At 44.7% G+C, this 16,197-nt stretch overlaps 1 protein-coding gene and 1 pseudogene across 1 annotated transcript in view; one reads left to right on the top strand and one right to left on the bottom strand.

Annotated features, from left to right (window-relative positions):
* The window catches only part of LOC6602044 (G protein-coupled receptor kinase 1), a 272,725-nt gene that overhangs the window by 109,775 nt on the left and 146,753 nt on the right, over window positions 1–16,197 (top strand). The gene's annotated exons all lie outside the window — the stretch shown is intronic.
* On the bottom strand, window positions 7,455–15,834 carry LOC6602043 (annotated as a pseudogene).

The raw sequence follows: 16,197 nt of genomic DNA, 5'->3' as shown, positions 1-16,197 counted from the left end.
GCTGCAAGAATTCGAAGAATTCCTCTGCGGTAGGTATAGCATCCGACGATGTGTGCTCCTCCCATTTGGTTTGCGTCTTCGAATCCAACTTCTGCAGCAGCATGTTGATAACCATGAATCCCGAAATCTCCTCAGCAGCTCCCAATGTCTGCAACGCTCGCATGTGTAAATTGACTGCATCCGAAAACTCCCGAAGCCTTTTAGCAGAAGGCGAGTCTACCCTCTTTAGCCCAAGAATCTTCATGATGTGTGCCTGGAAAACAAGTCTTTTGTTATTAAAGCGTTTATTAAGTATATCCAGAGCCGCACGATAATTGGCACTGGAGAGCTCCAACGATCGAACCGAATCCAAAACCGCATCAGCGAGGCAAGAGCGAAGGTGCTGGAATTTCTCGATGTCACTGAGATCCGCATCCGCTTCAATCACCGATTTGAACATTGCCATAAAATCCGAGAACTCGACGTATCCACCAGAAAACTTCGGCACCTTCAGCTCAGGAAGTCGCTGCTTGTGAGCCATGATGATGGTACTATGTCCGGAATGGCTTGGCAGAGTCGTAGAATGGGCAGCGGCGTGTGACTGGGTTACTTCCACAGCAGCCAGCAACTCAGCTTTCAACGATATGAAAAGAGTATCGAAGATTTCGCGCAGCTCACTCCCAATCTCGTTTTGATCGAGAGCCTCCAACTCATTATGGGCCTTATTAAATTCCGCTCGAATTTCTGCCAACATATCAAGGCGCACCTCGACTTCCGCGGCGGTCAGCTTGTCGATTTTATTCCCCGCGAAGGATTCGCCAAGCCTGTGCAATCGATCATATAATGACTGACTTTTACGCTTATACAGACTCAGTCTGGAATCAGCCACCACAATATTTCCGCCCGCGCCTGTATTCGGATCGTTGTCCATGTTAACCGTTGTGCAATTCGACACAACAACGGAAAATGAAATACCGCTTAAGCGACGATGTATAGCCGCGAGAGCGAGAATGCAAAACACGAAAAGTCAAGAACCGCGGCTGCAGCTGCGCAGAGAATGAGAGATTCGACGCTTAAGTACCGGAATTTGTCTATAAATATTCCAGCAGCACTCTCACTGAATTTGCACTTTAAACTGTTTTTCAATGTGCACCAAAATGTATTTGTTGGTAGTTAAACTACCCAACAACAAAATATTGTATAAATAATAAGTGTTTTAACGGAACGCGATTAAGCAATGGTTTTATATCACGTCGGGGGGTCACCAATGTTTGAGATGCCAAGCTTTTTTGGCACCTATGTGTTTCAAAAATGAAAAGAGATTTTGGGTTAAACTTTATAATTCGTATTTAATCTTGGTGGCTTAGCGGAAGCCGATTGCTTGCTATTGCCAGATAAACTTTATGCGAGATCGATATGCAACCAATGCGCAGAGGGGTTAGCATAGAACTAAACTATAGACGACGGCGTTAGATCAAAGTGATTGCCGAAGTGGCGGCAGCAGATCAAAGTAATTGCCGAAGTGGCGGCGGCAGAGAGCCCCTTTAGCGGGAGAGCGCAGCAGCTCTGCAGAAAGTCAACGCTTTACAACATAGGCGGCTCTCTCTGCTCATACAATAATAATGTTAAAGTTACGGTTATTATTCAGCGGCTGGCCCGAACACAGAGTAATTTTGAATATCTATAAGTTTTGTGCTTGATTTAATAGCTTTGGTTATATTGTTAGAATTAATGATTCCTAAATAGGCCTTTTGGAATGGAGGAAAAATCTCTTTCGTTATGGAAATATAATGCACTCTTTTTGGTGCACAGATATTCCTTTATTATATCCTTTGCTAAAGTGTTAGTCATTTCTTTATATGATTTGATGATTAGATTGTGGAAATAGCGAATTGTTTCTAGCCTATCTTCATTACCTTTTATTACTTAATTTGCCGATTGTAATAGTTAATTGGTCTTTCCTTGATAGCAATGTGATTTAGATTGTCTTCCTGTGCGCTATGTACAGTTGCACCAACGCTATTGGAAGCTTCTCCAAGGAGATTTTCATTAATCTTTACCCTTGATAAGGCATCCGCTACGTGATTCCCTGGTAGATATTTTATTTTAAAATCAAACTCATTCAGTTTTTTTTCCACCGTTGTAATTTTATCCAAATCAAGGGCTTATGATCGCTTTGTATCTCGAATGTTCTGCCAAATAGGATCGCTAATAATTCCTTTTCGATGGCTGAATAGTTTATTTCATGTTCATTTAGGGTTCTGCTAGAGTAGCAGGTCGGTTTGTGTTCTTGTGACAAAACCGCTCACAATGCTATTTTACTAGCGTCGGTTGTTACCGTGACGTACTTTTCTTCCTTGGTGTCTATGACAGCTCCTTTCTTTAGTTTGAGTGTCATGGGCTTTGCTATGTTTGCAAAGTTAGGAATGAATTTCCTGTAGAACCCGCACAGACCTAAGAATGACTTTATTTGTTTAGTCGTTTCCGGAATTGGGAATTTGAATATGGCAGAGATTTTGCCTGTATTTGGTACTACTTTAGTAGTACCACTACTACTACTACTATCACTACTTTAGAAGTGACTACATGACCTCGGAATTCAGTTTCCTTTTTCTCCATTTCTCCATTTGTAACTTCAAGTTGGCGTCTCTCAACTTTCCAAATACTCTTCTTAGCGTTCTTCCAATGAAGTGGAGAATATAATGATGTCATCTAAGTATACGAAGCAATCCTTGAAGATTAACTCATCTAGCAGATTGTTCATACATCTTTGGTAGGTAGCGGGGACAGTGGTTAGCCCAAAAGGCATACGAGTGAACTCGTAATATCCATGCTTAGTGGTGAACGCAGTTTTGGGGATTGAGCTAGGTTCCATGGGTAATCGATGGAAACCTTTTGCTAAATCGATTGTCGTGAAATACTGACATTTGCCTAGTTTGTCTAGGAATTTATTCATTTTTGAAGTTGGGAACTTGTCCTTAACTGTTATTTCATTTAGACTTCTATAGTCTACTTCCATTTGATATTTTTGCTTTCCTGAAGCGTCTATCTTTTTCGTAATCATAGATATGGGCGAGCAGTAAGGACAATTCGACTTTCGAATTATTTCCTGCCTGATCATGTCTTTGATTTGCTGGCTTACCTCCTGATCATGTATCTGGGCATACTTGTATGGTCGTCTGTAGACCGGGTCTTCATGTTGCGTTTTGATTTTGTGCTTGATTGTACTTGTGAAAGTCCAATTGTCACCTTCTCTGTACTGCACATTATTAAACTCATATGAGACCTTTTTCAATGCCTCCCTTTCTTCGTCGTTTAGATGATCTAATCTTAATTGATTACATTCCCTTAATTCAGATCGGAAGCGAAGTATTGACCACCCTCTGGAGATGGGTCAAGGCACTTATGTGCAATCTTCTCTTCTTTTGTAGATGGATCACTGCACTTCTCTGCGGTCTTGCCGGCTTCAATAGCATCTCCTCTCTGATTGATTGGGTACTACCTAGCTCGCAATGTTTCAGTTTCTTTTCTGTAATCGATGACGGCTTTACTTGCCATCAAGTGTTCTCTTCCTAATAAAATATCATAATTTTCGGAAAAGTTGTGTATTTAGAACTTTTGTTCGGACGGATATGTTTTGTTAGCATTCCTCATTATACTTTTAGTTAAACGGACAGGTCCATTGATGGTATGGACTGTAAGGTTATCGTCTTTTATCTCGGAATCTGTGTAGTTCTCTTTCATGATGTTGATCGATGATCCCGAATCAGCGATACACCTCAATATTCTTTTATTAATAGTGTTTGTAGTGGGATTGAAGATCAATTCTGAAACATCAAGATCGTTGGTCCAGTGAACCTCGTAAACCTCCTAGTAGCCGTCGCAAGAAATGTAAAAGATCGTTGTGTTTCGTGGTAGATATATATCGCTATGTATTTGGTTCGGGCGTCGCGCGGTAGATCGGCTGTTTGAATCGGGGGTGGAAGCGTAACTAACTCTTAGTCTTATGCTCTAAGCTTGATGCTGCGGTGAGTCGTGGATCGTTTAATCTCCCGGAGCGCACGTTGTTGGCACAGTGCTTGGTAATTTTATTGGTAATATTTGCTGCTGGCTTGAACATCCTCCCCCCCTTGCAGGATTGCAAAGTACAATTGGGCGGCCTATGCTCCTTTAGGCAGGATGTTGGCCCCCCCTCTACGCCTTTGCTCCTTCGCACGTGCAACTTTCGCTCGCTAAAGCAACTTTTTCTATAAATCAAAATAATAACTTATAAGCTCCGAATGACTTCCCCTAAATGGGCGTTCCACACACACACACACACACACACCCATAGACACACACAGATACAGCTGGAAGAGCATCCTGGAGGCCCTGACCAGGAGGGGTATATCCGAACAACTCACACGGACTCTGCGAAGCTATTTACGGACCGCGTCCTGATCTACGACACGGAAGAAGGAGCAGAACAACACCAAATCACCGGAGGCGTCCCGGTCCTAGGGCCTGTGGAACAGTGTCGAAACACGTAAGAGACGCAGAGGAGAAAACCAACGTAGCAGTCGGGATGATAGTGGCCTGGCTCGCAGCCAACGGGCTAGCATTGGCGGAGAAGAAGACGGAACAGGCATGCGTGAGAGTCGGTAGCACGATCATCAGGACCAAGCCTGCGCTAAAGTACCTAGGGGTAATGATGGATCAGAGGCGAAAGCGACTGCAGCAACGGCGGCCATAAGCAGGATGATGGCCAATACAGGGGGGCCACGGTAGCGCAGCAGGCAGCTCATCGCTGGGGTGGTCACCTCTATAATCTTATATGGATCAGCAGTGTGGGCACCAGAAATGATGGTTTCCACATACAGCAGAGACTGCAGAAGCGCATACCGACGCTATGCTCTGCTATGCTATGCTGCTTTCGGACGGTGTCTGAAGACGCCGCACTTGTTGTGGCAGGCATGGTCCCGCTGGATCTCCTGGCAGGTGAGCTGTAGAGCGGAGTGGAGGTAGCCAGCGAGCGGCGAGAGCGCACCATAGCCCAGTGGCAACGGCGCTGGGACCAAGCGGCAAAAGGGAGGTGGACCAGACGTCTCCTTCCCCAGCTTAACCCATGGCTGCGAAGAAGGCACGGCCAAATGGACCATTTTTTGGGCCAACTGCTGACGGAGCATGGCTGCTTCAAGCAGTACCTGCATCGCTTTAGGCATGCTGACGACCCGTATTGCAGCTGCTGTGGGCCTGGAGTCGACGAGGATGCAGAGCACGTCTTCTTTGTATGCCCCCGCTTCTCGCAAGAACGAACGAGGCTAGGGGTGACGCTTGCAGAAGTGAATGTGAACACCCTCACCGACCAGATGCTAGCCGATGAGCAATCATGGAACGCGGTCGCCGACATGGCAGCAAGCGTGATCAAGGAGCTGCGCAGGCTGGAGCGAAGCGGGACAAACTAAGTCCGAAAGATGACCCTACAGCCCGCACCGCGAAGTAATGCCTAGCGGCAGTCCTACTGGAGCGGAGAGCGAGAGAGACGGATAGTGGGGTGGCGAAATGGTGGCCACATTTGCACGGCGCTCGGCGAACATGTGAGCGTCACAAAATGCTGCAGCATGTGTTTGGAGCAGCAGAAGGAGCCGTGGAGGCCACATGAAAGAGGAGGACCAGTAGCTGAAGAGCCACCAAGGGAAGGACGAGCACGAGGATAAGAACGAGGCGGAGGAGCAGTCGGCCAGGCCAGAAGGCGGTTGTGGGAAAAAGTTTTACTGTAAATTGCTTTTAATCTAATGAACGTCGCCAGCAGCAGCAGTATGGCGGGGACAGGCAGGAATAGTCAGGATATGGGGGGATAGTAAGGATAGTGGGGGCAAGGTGGCCCCAAAGGCACTCTGTGGTGTCATTAGAAAATTACTTAAAGCCAAAGTCGTGCGGCGGCCCATGCAGAGCAACTGTGCGAATGCTCTCTGAATTTATAGAGCATTCAACATGGAGATTGGTGGAACGAACTATCGATTGCAACGGGATTACTTTGGGATCTATCTATGAGTACGTGTTGATAACTTCCGTTTCTATACCATTCTACACTACTATTACTCTCTCCTCTCTCCCTTAAAATTTGCATAAAATAATATTGTACACGCAATGCAAAAATTTGTATTTTCCAGCGTTGTTGGCATATTAATTGCCGCTATTACTTTCCACTAAATTAGCCTTTAAAACAGAAATGAAATGCCCATCCATCGGTCCAACCATCCATCTGTGGTACTCCGTACTCCATCTTCTAAAATGTACCTTCCACCTAACTGGCTCGCCAGCGGCAATAAAACAGCAAAAAACTATAATTTAAATTAATTTGCAAAACAACAAGTGCAATTACAACAGCAACAACAAATTACAGCACCTGCCCTGCTGAATCACAGAGAGAGAAAAGTGTCACGATCAAAGGCAACAAATTCAATGCAAAAATTACATTGAAAATTGGAACATAATGAGCTCATGGGCCCAAAGCGACACCTCACATTCCGAGAAGTAACTTTATGAAGGTGTTTCTTTCAGTGTACCCCAGCGATTGTTGGCGCTGATTCTACGTGTGTTTCTGTTGCCATTCCACTTTTGTCAACGAGCTCAAATTCAATGAAATTTCACACTTTGTCGTTAAAAGCGCTGGGCCAACCAAAGGTAGGCCCAAAGAGTCACGGGGGGGGTGTACGGGGGCATGGGGCAGGGCCGTTAACTGTCGGGGCACAAGGATGGAAATATGTAAATGGATTTTGCCAAGCGAATGGAACGCCGGTGCCGGAGGGATCCCAGAGAGTTGTGCAACGGCCGTCAGAGTCTGCCAGAGTGTTTGTCAAGTAAGCGTGACTGTTGCGGCGGGAGCGTCGAGGAGATGCAACTGCTGTTGCATAGAGAGGCCATGTTGCGCCCATAGAGAGCCATGCTTATGAGACAACGGATGTGGCAGCAGCGTTGCCGGCTCTGGCATTTTTATTAACACAGAGTCGCGGCAATGTGGCAGAAGAAAGATGACAACGGCAACAAGCAGAACAGCAGCAGAGGCAGCATCAGAAACAAATTCAAATGCTGTGCCAGCATCAGCAGCAGCCTTATTAGGAGCAACATGCAACAGCAACAGCAACGTGCTACGGGTAACATCTTTTCCGCCATGCGGCTGCCAGCAACATGGGCAACAGCCAAGCACAGATTGCATTGCCATTTATTGCCATCTTTAGTCGCAAATTCACTGAACTTCATGGAAACTTGTTTGCCGTCGAGGAACCAACAAAAAGCAATTGTGGAAATAGGTTATCAAAAGCTGGTCAATCGTTGAACCGTCGATGCCAGCAGGATCCCGGACTTGGAGGATGGGAAAGCCGTGGGTTTCATATGGGAATCGATTAAATATAAGTGCATTATCAAATGCTTCAGAAGCCGAGCTTAAAGTTCAAAACTGAACATCGAAATACATATAAAGAATTTAGTAGAACCTATTCCATAGTATTCAACAGAAGGGTGAGGATTCCGTAGCACTGGTTGAGTATCTAAGAGGAGAGATATGCAGATAGATTTATTACGCGGACTTCCAGTTCTTCAACCAAACTCACGGCCATGTAGTTTATCATATTGAAGGCAGGAAAGGGATTGGCTCTCATTATCAGCGGATTTTGGGATCGCATAATTACAACGCGTAAATCCTTATAGACTGCCTTCGAAGCAATATTCGGATCGTAAGCCTCGTAGGCAGCATCGGCCACTTCCAGCGACTCCTGCGACATTACATCCCCGAATTTCGTCCACATCGACAAATGACCCAAAGCCAAGATCATTAGAACTATGAACTGGCCTGCCACCTTGGGGTCGTGCCTGGCCATCATTGCCTCAAAGACCGACAGGGAGACCAGCAAGAAGTTGACGATCATTTTTATTTGGACGTTGACATGCAAGGGGGCGCTGCCGCATGACGCGCGGTGCGTAGCCGAACCAAACGCGAACATGCAAGAAAGATAGCTATTAGACTAACATTCGAGGAAAATTAGCACTAAACTCACTAAGAAACTAAGCATGCAATCAAAATACAAATACCACCACAGTTACTAATTAATAGAAAGGTGAGTAAGGATTAATAATTTAATAAGAAGAAGAGAATTAGTGTTGGATATAATATAATAGAGGGAATTATAATCCGAGCATAAGACCCTAAACGGTTCATGCAAGGAATAATTCGATCTACAAAGTGGAAGGAACAACGGTATAAAATTTCTAGTCAGTCTAATAGGAATCGTGAAGTTTATGCGGCTCAACAGATCAGGGCTGTCTATGTCACCCCTGATCAAGTTGTTCATAAATATCACACCAAGCATTTTTCTACGGTTAACTAAGGATGAGAGGTTTACTAATAGTAGTCTACTAGAGTAAGATGGGAGTCTTACACCCGCATCCCAGTTAAGGCCCCGCAGAGCAAAGAGTAAAAAGTTTTTCTGTTCTGATTCTATACGGTCCTGGTGTACTTTGTACTGAGGGCACCATACACAGGAGCCGTATTCTAAGATCGGACGAACAAGCGAGGTATATACAGTCTTTGTTATATAGGGGTCATCAAATTCCTTTGACCACCTCATTATAAACCCAAGCACGCCCATGGCCTTATTTACCATGGTAGAAATGTGTTCGGAAAACTTTAACTTGGCGTCTAACATAACACCCAGATCATCCACCAGGGTAATTCTCTCAAGAGAACCACCAAATAGGGTGTAGGCAGCCAACAAAGGGCTAGAACGATGAAATGTCATAACTTTGCATTTCGAGGCATTAAGGTGTAACAAGTTTGCACAACACCATGACTGAAAGTTATTGAGATCGGATTGCAAGCGAGAATGAAATGAAATGTCCTTGTACTGGACACAGAGTTTAACATCATCCGCATACATAAGTACTCGAGAGTATGTTAATACTGAAGGCAAGTCATTAATAAAGAGTGTGAAGAGTAAGGGGCCTAGATGGCTGCCTTGTGGTACTCCCGAAGAAACCTTTACTGGTAAAGAGAGGGAGTTTTTGAAGAGGATTCTTTGAGACCTAGAACAAAGCTAGCTAGAAATCCATCTCAGGAGGTTGGGCGGAAACCCTAAAAGGTCAAGTTTATGTGCTAAAAGGGAATGGTTTACAGAGTCGAATGCTTTACTAAAGTCGGTGTAAATAACATCCGTCTGTAAGTTACCTTGAATGCCTTTAATAATGAAAGAGGTAAACCTTAACAAGTTCGTGGTGGTTGATCGCCGCCTTATAAATCCATGCTGAGTTGGAGATATAAGTGACTTGCAGAGATGTTGAAAGTGCGGGGTAAAAACCTTCTCAAACATTTTGGGAATAGCGGATAGCTTTGCTATACCTCTATAATTTTTTGCATCAGACTTGGGGGGGAAGCAAGAGGAATCAATGGACAGGGTGAATAGTTTAAGCAAAGGTCCACACAGAGCCTCGGCGCAGTACCTGAGTACACAACCTGGAACCCCGTGTGGACCCGGTGAAAACACCGGCTGAACTAGTCGAAGATCATGAAGTCGGGAATATTCATTTAACAAGGGACTGAAAATGCCGTTCGACCTCGGTAATCCGTATGGGTGCGGTTGACCAGAGTAGCTTTCCTCAGAATAGGTGGTTTGGAAAAACTGGGCAAAAAGATCGGCAATTGCCTGATCATTATTTGCCGACGTATTACAAAATGATAGCGAGGATGGGTGTGCGGAGGTTCTACGCTTACTGTTTACGAAGCAGTAAAACTGCTTAGGGTCCTGAGAAAAACGTATCCTGCAACGAGATAGGTAGTTCTTATAGCATTGAGCATTAAGAACTGAAAAGTTTGACCGAGCTACTACATAACGAGAGTGAGAAGTATGAGAGCCCACTTCTTGAAATTTTTTATAAAGTCTTGATTTTAAGTTTTTATACCCGATACTCAAAATGAGTATTGGGGTATATTAGATTTGTGGTAAAAGTGGATGTGTGTAACGTCCAGAAGGAATCGTTTCCGACCCCATAAAGTATATATATTCTTGATCAGCATCAATAGCCGAGTCGATTGAGCCATGTCTGTCTGTCCGTCTGTCCGTCCGTCCGTCTGTCCGTCTGTCCGTCTGTCCGTCCCCTTCAGCGCCTAATGCTCAAAGACTATAAGAGCTAGAGCAACGATGTTTTGGATCCAGACTTCTGTGATATGTCACTGCTACAAAAATATTTCAAAACTTTGCCCCGCCCACTTCCGCCCCCACAAAGGGCGAAAATCTGTGGCATCCACAATTTTAAAGATACGAGAAAACAAAAAACGCAGAATCGTAGAGAATGACCATATCTTTTAGACTGCAGAATCTGAATTGGATCGTATTACTATTATAGCCACCATCAAGAAAACAATTTCATTTTTTCTCGCCCTGTCTCTCTCTAACACACAGGTAGCATAGGCGGCTTTGCTTAGAGTAAAACATTAGCGCCTAGATCTCAGAGACTATAAAAGCTAGAGCAACCAAATTTGGTATCCACACTCCTAATATATCGGACCGAGACGAGTTTGTTTCAAAATTTCGCCACACCCCCTTCCGCCCCCGCAAAGGATGCAAATCTGGGGATATTCACAAATCTCAGAGACTATTAAAGCTAGAGTAACCAAATTTGGTATCCGCACTTCTGTTAGATCTCACTATAAAACCTTTATCTCAAAATTTCGCCCCACCCCCTTCCGCCCCCACAAAGGACGAAAATCTGTTGCATCCACAATATTGCAGATTTGAGAAAACTAAAAACGCAGAATCATAGATACCGACCATATCTATCAGATTGCTGAATCTGGATCAGATTAGATCATTTTTATAGCCAAAGGAAACAAATCAATTTTTAGTGGCTACGCAGCGCCCGACGTCACGCTCAGACTGATTTTTTGTCTCTCTCGCACGCACTCTTTGTCGTGTCGTTTAATATTAGCGGCGTCTGCCGGAGGAGAGCCATACTGACTTAGTATCGGGTATAACTCTAGAGTTGCGGTGTCCGCAGCAACTCACAACGTTCCCCCTCGTTTAGACTGGATAACTGTTTGGTAAACAAAGGGGGTTTTCCAGATCTAATCGGACAAGAAAGCGGGACACAATAATAAAGAAATGTGCCAAGAGCATTGTAAAAAATGTTTGTGCCTTTTGTGACATCAGTGCACAAGTACAAATCGGACCAATCAAAGTCCCTAATGAGGTTAATGGTTAATGAGGTAAGCTTCGCAAACTCGGCTTTACGAAAGCAGCGTACACGTTCAGGTAATCTACTAGACCGATCCAATACAGTTGGTCCTATATCTAGCGACACCTCGAAAGTAGGGTGGTAGGCGTCTTCAGGTATAGTGAGCGGGAGTGCTCGGGTTAACAACACTATGGTCGGATCCGATACAAAGCACAGATCAATCAATCGACCCAGGGAATTTTTCACATGATTGACTTGAGACAGGGACAGGTCAAGCAAGCCGTCAACAAAGTCATGTCGTGACATGGGCACTAGGTTACTAGACTCGTTTACCGAAGACCAGGCAGTTCCTGCCAAGTTGAAGTCACCAAGAACTATCATACTATCTTTATCAGATAGCGAGGAAGAAACAGCGGTTTAAGCGGACAAGTGCTGCTCATAAATTGAAATATCCGAAAAAGCTGGGATATACGAGCAAGTAATGAATATAGCGAAAGCGGGAAGAATCAGTTTTACAAACAGGATTTCCAGTTCCTGTTGAACTTTGACTGTGAAGTGTTCCGACGTGAAGTAAGAGTCCACTGCAATTAGAACCCCTCCTGCACGTCGAGACGAACGGTCGTTTCTAAAAGTTGTGTACCGACCTGCCAAAACCTGGGAACTCAGAATGTCCGGCTTTAAGCAGGTTTCACAATAACGTGGGAAGCAAATGCAACACTATCCCGGAAAAGAATGCTGAGCTTACTACGTAAGCCTCTTACATTTTGATAGGCTACTAAAAGAGAAGTTAGTTTTTTGGAAAGGTGGAAGCAAGACGGGAAGTTGAGGAAGAGGAAGTTGACGTTGAGGGCGGCACACTGGAAATATTTGTAAGGGATATGGGGGGCCTATTCTGTTTCTTAGCCTTAAACTCCTTCACCACCAAATGCTCCGGCCAAAAGTTGGCGGAGCAAATGGTGTCAAATTGAGTTGGGGAGATGCTTATCTTAAACGAGGCTATCTCCCTGGCATAAGAGAAGTTAAATTCCTCCACCTTTAAACCCACGGCTTTTATTTTATTTGAATAAAAGCAATTACATCGTTAGATTTGAGGTCAGGGGCCAGCCGTGGAACAAAAACTTGTCGTTTTGGTGGGACTCCTACCAGTGGTTTAGTCACCTAGGCCTAGGTCCGGAACGTCTATTTACTGGTGGGATCGGGATAGACGGGACAACTAGCGAACTTGCGGACACCACGGACACGGACGAATTGGAGAGAGAGATATGTATGTGCAGCCGGTCTCGAGAGCTGGCTGAAGCAAAACGACGAAAGAGGCGGCGAAGAAAACTAACGGACCACGCTTAGAACTCTATGCAGCCGGTCTTGACAGTGCGCTGCGCAGCAACGAAACAGACGGCGAAAGAGAAGCGAAAACGAATAGCGGGTCGCTAGAACTGCCACGGTCGGCCACAACGATCTTTGGTTCGCCACTTTTCGACAAATGTTACGGTGGTTTGGAAAAATTGGGCAAAAAGATCGGCAATTGCCTGATCATTATTTGCCGACGTATTAAGAAATGATAACGAGTATCGGTGTAAAAACTTATCTTTTTCTGGGGATGGGAGAAAATTGATATCGGCCAGCTGTTGACTTAAAGCTGGATATAAATGAGTGTCCAGTAGCAAATTAAATTCGCATCCGACTTTTTCTGATAGTTTTGGGGCTTTCAAAATGTTTTCTCAGATGTTGTGCTTTTTTTCACATACCCTTAGTATCTTGCATCTGGTTGAATTGAACTTTGCAATTCCGAAACGCTGACCCAAACATTTTTTAGCTCCAGGTAATTCAAAATGGATAATTTTTTGCGTTATTTTTGCTTTGTAGATTTGACTTTGACTTTTTAGTTTTCTCGTATCTTCAATATTGTGGATGCCGCATCTTATAGTCAGTCCATTTAAAAAAATGCATTTCGAATATTTTGAATGAAAAAGCTGAAATTCTGTCATTACGGCTTAACCCAAATATATATCTAGCTGTATTATTAAAGCACACGTTCAATTTTTGTAGTGAGGGCACCATGAGAAAAACGTATACTGCATCGAGAGAGGTAGTTCTTATAGCATTGAGCATTAAGAACTAAAACGTTTGACCGAGCTATTACATAGCGAGAGTGAGAAGTAGGAGAAGCAACTTCTTGAAATTTTTTATAGTCTTGATTTTAAGTTTTTTACACTGGATAATTCTTTGGTAAGCCAAGGGAGCTTTTCAGATCTAATCGGACAAGAAAGCGGGACACAAGAATCAAAAAATGTGCCAAAAGCATTGTAAAAAATGTTTGTGCCTTTTATCACATCAGTGCACAAGTACAAAGCGGACCAATCAAAATCCCTAATGAGTATTATTAAGGTTTTTAAGCTTCGCAAACTCGGCTTTACGAAAGCGGTCACTTTCAGATAGCCTACTCGACCGATCCAATACAGTTGGTCCTATATCTAGCGACACTTCGGAAGAAGGATGGTAGGCTTCTTCAAGAATAGTGAGCGGAAGGGCTCGGGTTAACAACACTATGGTCGGATCCGATACAAAGCACAGATCAATCAATCGACCTAGGGAATTTTTCACATGATTGACTTGAGACAGGGACAGGTCAAGCAAGCCGTCAACAAAGTCATGTCGTGACATGTGGGCACTAGGTTACTAGACTCGTTTACCGAAGACCAAGCAGTTCCGGGCAAGTTTAAGTCACCAAGAACTATCATATGATCTTTATCTGATAGAGAGGAAGAAACAGCAGTTAAAACAGACAAATGCTGCTCATAAATAGAGATATCCGAAGAAGGTGGAATATACGAGTAATTAATGAATATACCGATAGCGGGAAGAATCAGTTTTACACACAGGAATTCCAGTTTCGGTTGAGCCTGGACTGTGAAGTGTTCCGAAGTGAAGTTAGAGTCCACTGCAATCAGAACCCCTCCTGCACGTCGAGACGAACGGTCCTTTCTAAAAGTTGTGTACCGACCAGCCAAAACCTCGGAACTAAGAGTGTCCGGCATTAAGTTTACTACGTAAGCCTCTAATAATCTGATAAGTTACTAAAAGAAAAGTTAGTTTTTTGGAGAGGTGGAAGCAGGACGAGAGGATGAGGAAGAGGAAGTTGAGGTTGAGGGTGGCACAATGGAATGATTTGAGTTATGGGGGGCATATTCTTCTTCTTAGCCTTAAACTCCTTCAGCACCAAATGCTCCGGCCAAAAGTTGGCGGAGCAAATGGTGTCAAATTGAGTTGGGGAGATGCTTATCTTAAACGAGGCTATCTGCCTGGCATAAGAGAAGTTAAATTTCTCCACCTTTAAACCCACGGCTTTTATTTTGCTTTGAATAAAAGCAATTACATCGTTAGATTTGAGGTCAGGGGCCAGCCGTGGAACAAAAACTTGTCGTTTTGGTGGGACTCCTACCAGTGGTTTAGTCACCTAGGCCTAGGTCCGGAACGTCTATTTACTGGTGGGATCGGGATAGACGGGACAACTAGCGAACTTGCGGACACCACGGACACGGACGCTGCAGACGTACTTGGCTGCACATTCTCCGAGGCGATAAATTCGGCTACCGAATCTGCATCGCCAGCAGCTGTAGTTGCATTTGCATGATTAAAGGGCCGTGGAATACCTCATTGCACCGATCCAACAGACTGAAAAAGGGATACTTTAGTGGACTTATAAGCCCAGGTGTTGCACAGATTCAAACTTGATTATCTTCTGATGATATTTGACCAGACGATTGATCTCCCATCGGAGCAGATCCTCGTCTCCATCGAAGAACTGGTGGAGGTGCCGAAGTTCAACGCACAGGGCACTCAACGCAGTCGTCAGCTGGGAATAAATGACCACTGACATCCCTTCGATGGAGATGAGCCACATGAGAAAGTAGGCAGTAGATGAGAATGTGCGTGAACGGATGCTTCGAAGGATCGTTCCAGTGAAACGGAAAGGCTGCATGGAACGGTAGCGACAGTTCTGTCCAGAGGGGCGTGGTAACCAATAGCAGGACGAAGACTACCATGAAAGCCAGCCAAACAATTTGCATTCCGATGACAATCAGATAATGCAAACGTTTTGCCGATCGCACTCCTGCAGCAGCCGGGCCTGCTCTCTCCCAACGGTAGCACTCCTTGAGGCCGTCGATTACCTCGTCCACATTACCGGCATACAGCAGGAAATATATCAGCTTAAAATATATGAAAAACGACTGAAAATAAAGAATTTTGAGAAGTTATGTTTGTAAACAGAAAAGACTCAGTGCGAACCGCTATTATGAAGGCGAGATCCCGACCCCATTCCACATTGTTGTCCAGGGATTCGAAAATAGCATAAGTCACTGAGCCGAAAAATATCGTCGCCTTAATCATAACGAACAGATGCCAGTTCCTACGACCGGGTCGGCTGCATTCCTCCGAGTTCGGGTAATATCCAATAGCTCTACAAAGAGATTATCAGACCTACATCATCATAATGACATTTTATACAGACTTTAGCTGATCTCGGTTTAGGTATGGCACTGTGTGCTCGGGACACTCATCCGGCCTCCGATAAACCATCCTGATCGCGATATACGGCTTTAAGAAACTCTTTCCTTTATCGCTCAGACTGAATCCGACCCGTTCTACCATCTTCAAGTCCGTATAACCGTACAGTACTAGTTGTTCCCAATGAATGCGACTTTGAAGGCCTATAGATACGAGTACGATTGATAATTGGCTATGGTCAATGGCAGGGGTCTGGCGAGAATTTCACAGCTGCTTCTTAGGGCGATGGTGTACGGATTTGGGGCAGACTGAAAAGGATCTTCAGCTGGGCTTTGAGTATCAGCCGCTTGTTTTGGAAACGCTCACGGAGGGCGTTCCATGCGGACGCGAAACCCTCGTTCGTGAGCGGAGCCTGTGCCCCTATGTCGTGGGCCTCACCGCTCGTCTTTTTGTTGAGGTGGAACAGTTTTTCCACTGGAGCCAACATCGGGTTCTTATGTAGATGGC

This window comes from Drosophila persimilis, unplaced genomic scaffold, assembly GCF_003286085.1.
Source record: "Drosophila persimilis strain 14011-0111.01,24,50 unplaced genomic scaffold, DperRS2 tig00000002-arrow-pilon, whole genome shotgun sequence".
NCBI lineage: Eukaryota > Metazoa > Arthropoda > Insecta > Diptera > Drosophilidae > Drosophila > Drosophila persimilis.
The sequence above is the reverse complement of the archived record's forward strand: the minus strand, read 5'-3'. Positions and strand labels throughout refer to the sequence as shown.